Here is a 5,712-nt window from a genome sequence, read left to right on the forward strand (position 1 = left end):
GTTGTTGTTGTTGTTATGTGCCATCAAGTCACCTGGGACTCATAGCGACCCTACAAACAACAGCCTCTAAACTCTTCTCTATCCTGTGCCAATCTCACTGTCTCCTCTCCTACACAACTATCCCTACTACCCGAGTTGCTGAATCAATCCACCTCACAGAGGGTCTTCCCCTCCTGCGCTGTCCCTCCACCCTCCTAAGCATGACGTACTTCTCCAAGGATAGGTCCCTCCTTGCAACATGTCCAATGTATGTCAGACAAAGCTTCAGAATCTTTGCCTTCAATGAGCATCCTTGTTTAACCCTCTCCAAGACTAATCTGCTCATTTACTTAACAGTACATGGTATATTCAATACTCTTCTCCAATACCACAGCTCAAAGGCATCAATTTTCCTTCTATTGTCCCTAGTCATTGTCCAACTCTCTGACACACAGCAAGTGATTACAAAGACCATGGACTATATCAGGTGCACCTTAGTGTCCAGAGTGACACCATAATTATTTCAAAGAAATATTCACAGTGTGTGGACCTGGCAAGCCCCTAATCAGGCAAATCAACTTGCAAACATTTTCTGATTCACCTGAAACCAGTGGCTGGCAAACCTCAAATCAGCATTTTAGACAGCAGGCCTTAATTCCCAAAACAGAAGTCAGAAAATAACAAAGCAGATTCAGGATAGAAAGAAGGCGAGTTTTGCCAGAACATCCATTGATGCAGGATACAGGCCACGAGCCCAAAAAATTCCACTTGCAATTGACTGGCTGATAAGATAAAAAAAATGGAAGACATTGGCATAATATCTGCCAAGACACTGGAAATTAATACTTGCACATACTACAGGGAACTCTGGTAGCATAGTCCATAAGAAGTTGTACTGTTAAACCAAAGACCAGGCCTCTTATGGTTTGAATCCACCAGCATTTCTGTAAGAAAAAGATGGGGAAACTCCTCCCATGTTATTTGCTGAAGGGTTAGCTATGTGTCAGATCTGACTCAATTGCAATGAACTTTTGAGTCTTTACCAATATAATATGTAAAAAAACTAAGAAAAAAATAATAAAAACAATTATAGTCCTTGTTTCTTCAATTGGTCACAGTGGTTGCTGATATTTAGAAATACTGTTTTCTACCAGCTAGTTTATGTTCTATTTGGCCTCAGCAAGTATCTTAGTCTTTATTCTTTGCCTGGTGGGGTGATATAGCACTTCATTGTTGAAAAGTCTTGGATGTCATATAAAAATTGTGTTGCTGTGATTTTAATCACAGGATATGATGACGATAAGAAGCATCTGAGTGTCTTCAGGACTAGCCTGACTAGAAGACTAGTAAGTGTACCTGGGTACATAATTGGCAGAGGTAAATAACTTTGTAACACTTTCCTGAGGACGGTAGAGACCAAGACTAAGAGGATGTGGGCCAGAGAGAGTGGCATAGTTCATAGTGTATTGTACTTTTAACTAAGAAGCTGTGAGTCTCAGGCAGCTCCAATTCACCAGTTACTTAATGAGAGAAAGATGGGCAGTTTCCTTCTCATAGAGTCAGAAACTTGAGGGAGGGTCACTACCAATCAGAAGCAACTTGATAGTGATGAGTAGTTTAGAAAAAAAGCTTAAAAGCCTGGAAATAAATTTAAAGATTGCATGCATATAATATGTAGATAAAAAGACAGGAAATATTTCAAATTAATACATTGTTGTTGTTATGTGCCGAGTCTTTTGCAACTCATAGCGACCCTATGTACAAGAGCTCTAAACGCTGTTCTATCCTGTGCCAGCCTCGCCATCTCAAACTCACTTATTCCTACCACTCCAGTCACATAGAAGGTCTTCCTTTCCTTCGCCGCCCCTCCATTCTGCCAAACATGATGTCCCTCTCCAAGGACCAGTCTCTCCTTGCAACATGCCCAAAGTATGTCAGATGAAGCTTCAGAATCCTTGACTCCAAGGAGTATTCCAGCTTCACCTTCTCCAGGACAAACCTGTTTGTTCTCCTAGCAGTCCAGGGTATATTCAACACTCTTCTCCAGCACTACAGCTCAAAGGAATCAATACTCTTTCCATCAACCCTAGTCACTGTTCAACTCTCTGATGAATACATAACACGTAATTGCAAAGAATATAGCCAGGATCAGGCGCACCTTAGTCTCCAGCCTGATGTCATTGCTCTTCAGTACTCTTGAGAGGTCTCTCAAAGCCGATTTTCCCAATGCACTTTGTCTCTTGATTTCCTGGCTGCTATTACCAAGAGTGTTGATTGTAAAGCCAAGCAAACTAAAACTGTTAACTATCTCAATCTCTTCACGATCCATACTGATGCTGCCAATTGGCCCAGTGGTGAGAATCTTAGTTTTTTTGATGTTGAAATTCAATCCATATAGGAGGATGTAGTCCTTGACCTTCTACAGCAAGCGCTTCAGGTCCTCCTCAGTTTCAGCAAGCAGGGTTGTGTCAACTGCATAACGCAGGTTGTTGATGACTCTTCACCAATCCTGATGCCAGATCCCTCTTCGTACAGCCCAGCATCTCAGATGATCTGTTCTGCATACAGATTGAAAAAGTATGAAGACAGAATACATCTCTGACTGACCCCTTTCTTGATTTTGAACCATGTAGTGTCTCCTTGCTCTGTTCTGATGACTGCCTATTGGTCCAAGTATAGGTTTCGCATTAGCACAATCAAATGTTCTGGGATTCCCATTCTTCTCAGAGTCAGCTGTAGCTTGTTGTGATCCACACAGTCAAAAGCCTTTGCATAGTCAATGAACCACAGATAGACATTCTTCTGGTATTCTCTGCTTTCTTCCAAGATCCATCTAACATTAGCTATAATATCCCTACTACTACGACCTCTTCTAAATCCAACCTGCACATTTGGTAGTTCTCTGTTGACATATTGTTCCAAATGTTTTTGGATAATTTTCAGCAGAATCTTGCTTGCATGTGACATTAATGATATTGTTCAATAATTTCCGCACTCTGTTGGGTCACCTTTCTTTGGAATGGGAACAAATATCGCTCTCTTTTAGTCAGTGAGCCAGCTGGCTGTTCTCCAGATTTCTTGGCACAACTGAGTGAGCACATCTAGGGCAGTTCTGTCTGTTGAAATATGTCAATTGGTATGCCATCAACTCCTGGAGCCTTGTTTTTTGTCAATTCCTTCAGAGCAATTTGAACTACCTCCTTCATCACCGTAGGCTCTTGCTCATATGTCTTTTCATGAAATTCTTCAGTGTCAGCCAATTCCTTCTGATACAGTGACTCTGTGTACTCCTTCCTTCTTCTCTTGATACTTCCTGGATCATTTAAAATTCTACCCAAAGTATCCATAAGTATTGCCACCCGTGTCTTGAATTTGTTTTTCAGCTCCTTCAGCTTAAGAAACGCTGAGTGAGTTTGGCCCTTTTGATTTTCTGACTCCAGCTCTCTGCACATTTCATTAGAGTATCTTGCTTTGTCATCCTGGACTGCCATTTGAAATTTTCTGCTTAGCTCTTTGATTTCTTGGTTTCTTCCTTTAGCTTTGGCTTCTTGGCACTCTAATGCAATATTCAGAGTCTCATCTGACATCCATCTTTTTTTTCCTTCTTTTTCAGCCTTTGTAATGATCGTTTGCATTCTTTATGGATGATTTTCTTGATATCCTCGCAGAGCTCACTCATCTGAGATGTTTCATGGAGATAGATAGTCATGAACCATCAAGTCAGAACAACTCAAAGCTGAAGTTCCAGAGGGTTTTCAAAGGCAGTAAATCCCCCCAGAAGGAGATTGCTGAACTTTCTTCCGTGGAGCAGCTGGTGGATTTTAACTGTGTGCCTTTCGTTTGGCAATGCAACTCCTTACCACTAAGACACCAGAGCACCCTCTCATTTCCTCCTTCTCCCCCTCATTTCTTACCTCTGCCTCTCTTCTTTCCTCCTTCGCTCTTTACCTCTCTTTCTCTTCTTCGTTCTTTCTCTTTCTCTCTCTCTCTTTCTGTTGCCATCCAGTCACTTGCAACTCATTATGAGCCGGAGTACAACAGTTCTGAACCCTGCTCTGTGCTGTGCCAACCTCGTCTCTGACACATCCATCTTCATTAGCCCAATCACTGAATTAATCCATCTCATCCAGGGTCTTCCTTTCTTTGCTGTCCCTCTACCCTTCCAAGCATGATGTCCCTCTCCAAGGACTGATCCCTCCTCATAACATGCCCAAAGCATGTCAGACGAAACTTCAGAATCCTTCCCTCCAAGGAGCACCCTGGTTTCACACTGACTAGGGCAAAACTGTTTGTTCTCCAACAGTCAATGATATGTTAAATACTTTTCTCCAAAACTCAAAGGCATCAATTCTCCTTTCATTCCTAGTCATTATCTAGCTTTCTGATGCATGGCAAGTAATTTCAAAGATCATGGCCTGGATCAGGTGCACCTTAGTCTTCAGACTGACACTGCTGCCCTTTAGTACTCTGGAGAGTTTCCTGACAGCAGATTTCCCCACTTTAATTCATCTTTTGATTTTCTGGCTGCTAAGATAGATAGATAGATAGATAGATAGATAGATAGATAGATAGATAGATAGACCTTTCCAAGGATAATGTCCCTCTCCAAGGAATAGCCTTTCCTTGCAACATTCCTAAATTACATGAGATAAAATGTTACCAACTTTGTCTCCTAGGAGCACTCTGGCTACACCTTCTCCAAAACATGGACTGTCCATGAGATATATTTTATACTTTACCCCAACAACATAATTCAAAGGCATCGATTCTTCTCATGCGTAGCAAGTGATTAGAAAGACTATACCCTAAATCAGATACATCTTAGTCCTCAGATTGATATAATTGCTGCTCAGTAATGTGGAGAGTTCCCTGACTGCAGATTTTCCCTGTACAACATGTCTCCTGATCTCCTGACTGGTGGTACCAAGGGACCCAATTAACATAAAGCTGTTGACAGTTTCAATCTTTTCTCCATCTACCATGATACTACCTATAAGTCTATTTTTTGTGACTATTTTTGTCTTCTTGACACTGACATGTGTCAATCAAACTAAACTGTCTGATTTTCTGCAGCAAGGGCTTCAAAAGTCCTCCTCACTTTCCGCAAGCAAGGTTGTATCATCTACTTAACTTAAATTGTTGATGAGTCTCCGTACGATCCTGATGACACATTCTACTCTATGGGATTCAGTTTGTTGAATGATTTGATCAGCATAGAGATTGAATATGTATGGAGAGAGGATACAACACTGACACATACCTTTCTCAATTTTAAACTATGTAGTGTTCTTGATGGAATGCCAATTGACACATTTCAACAAAAAGATGCTGCCCTGGACGTGCTCACTGGGTTATGCCAAGAAATCTGGAGGACAACTACCTGGTCAACTGACTGGAAGAAAGCCATTATTTATTCCCATTCCATAAAAAGATGACCCAGTAGAGTATGGAAATTATAAAACAATAGCACTAATATCACATTCAAGCAAAATCCTACTAAAGATTATCCCAAAATGACTGGAACAGTGCATCAACAAAGAACTAAAAGAAGTATAGGCTGGGTTTAGAAGAGGTCCTGGCACTAGAGACATTATTGCCAATGTCAGATGGATCTTGGCAGAAATCAAGGAGTACCAGAGGAGTGTCTATCTGTGTTTTATTGACTATGCAAAGGCATTTGACTGTGTGAATCACAACAAATTGTGCTTAATCTTGAGGAAAATGGGAATCCCA

At 41.1% G+C, this 5,712-nt stretch overlaps 1 protein-coding gene across 1 annotated transcript in view; it reads left to right on the forward strand.

The window, feature by feature from the left end:
* Positions 1-5,712, forward strand: part of LOC102851130 (transmembrane protease serine 11E-like) — a 107,762-nt gene that overhangs the window by 10,029 nt on the left and 92,021 nt on the right. The gene's annotated exons all lie outside the window — the stretch shown is intronic.

Source organism: Elephantulus edwardii, unplaced genomic scaffold (assembly GCF_000299155.1).
Source record: "Elephantulus edwardii isolate Elephantulus edwardi_28Jun2011 unplaced genomic scaffold, EleEdw1.0 scaffold00442, whole genome shotgun sequence".
NCBI classification, from domain to species: Eukaryota; Metazoa; Chordata; class Mammalia; order Macroscelidea; family Macroscelididae; genus Elephantulus; species Elephantulus edwardii.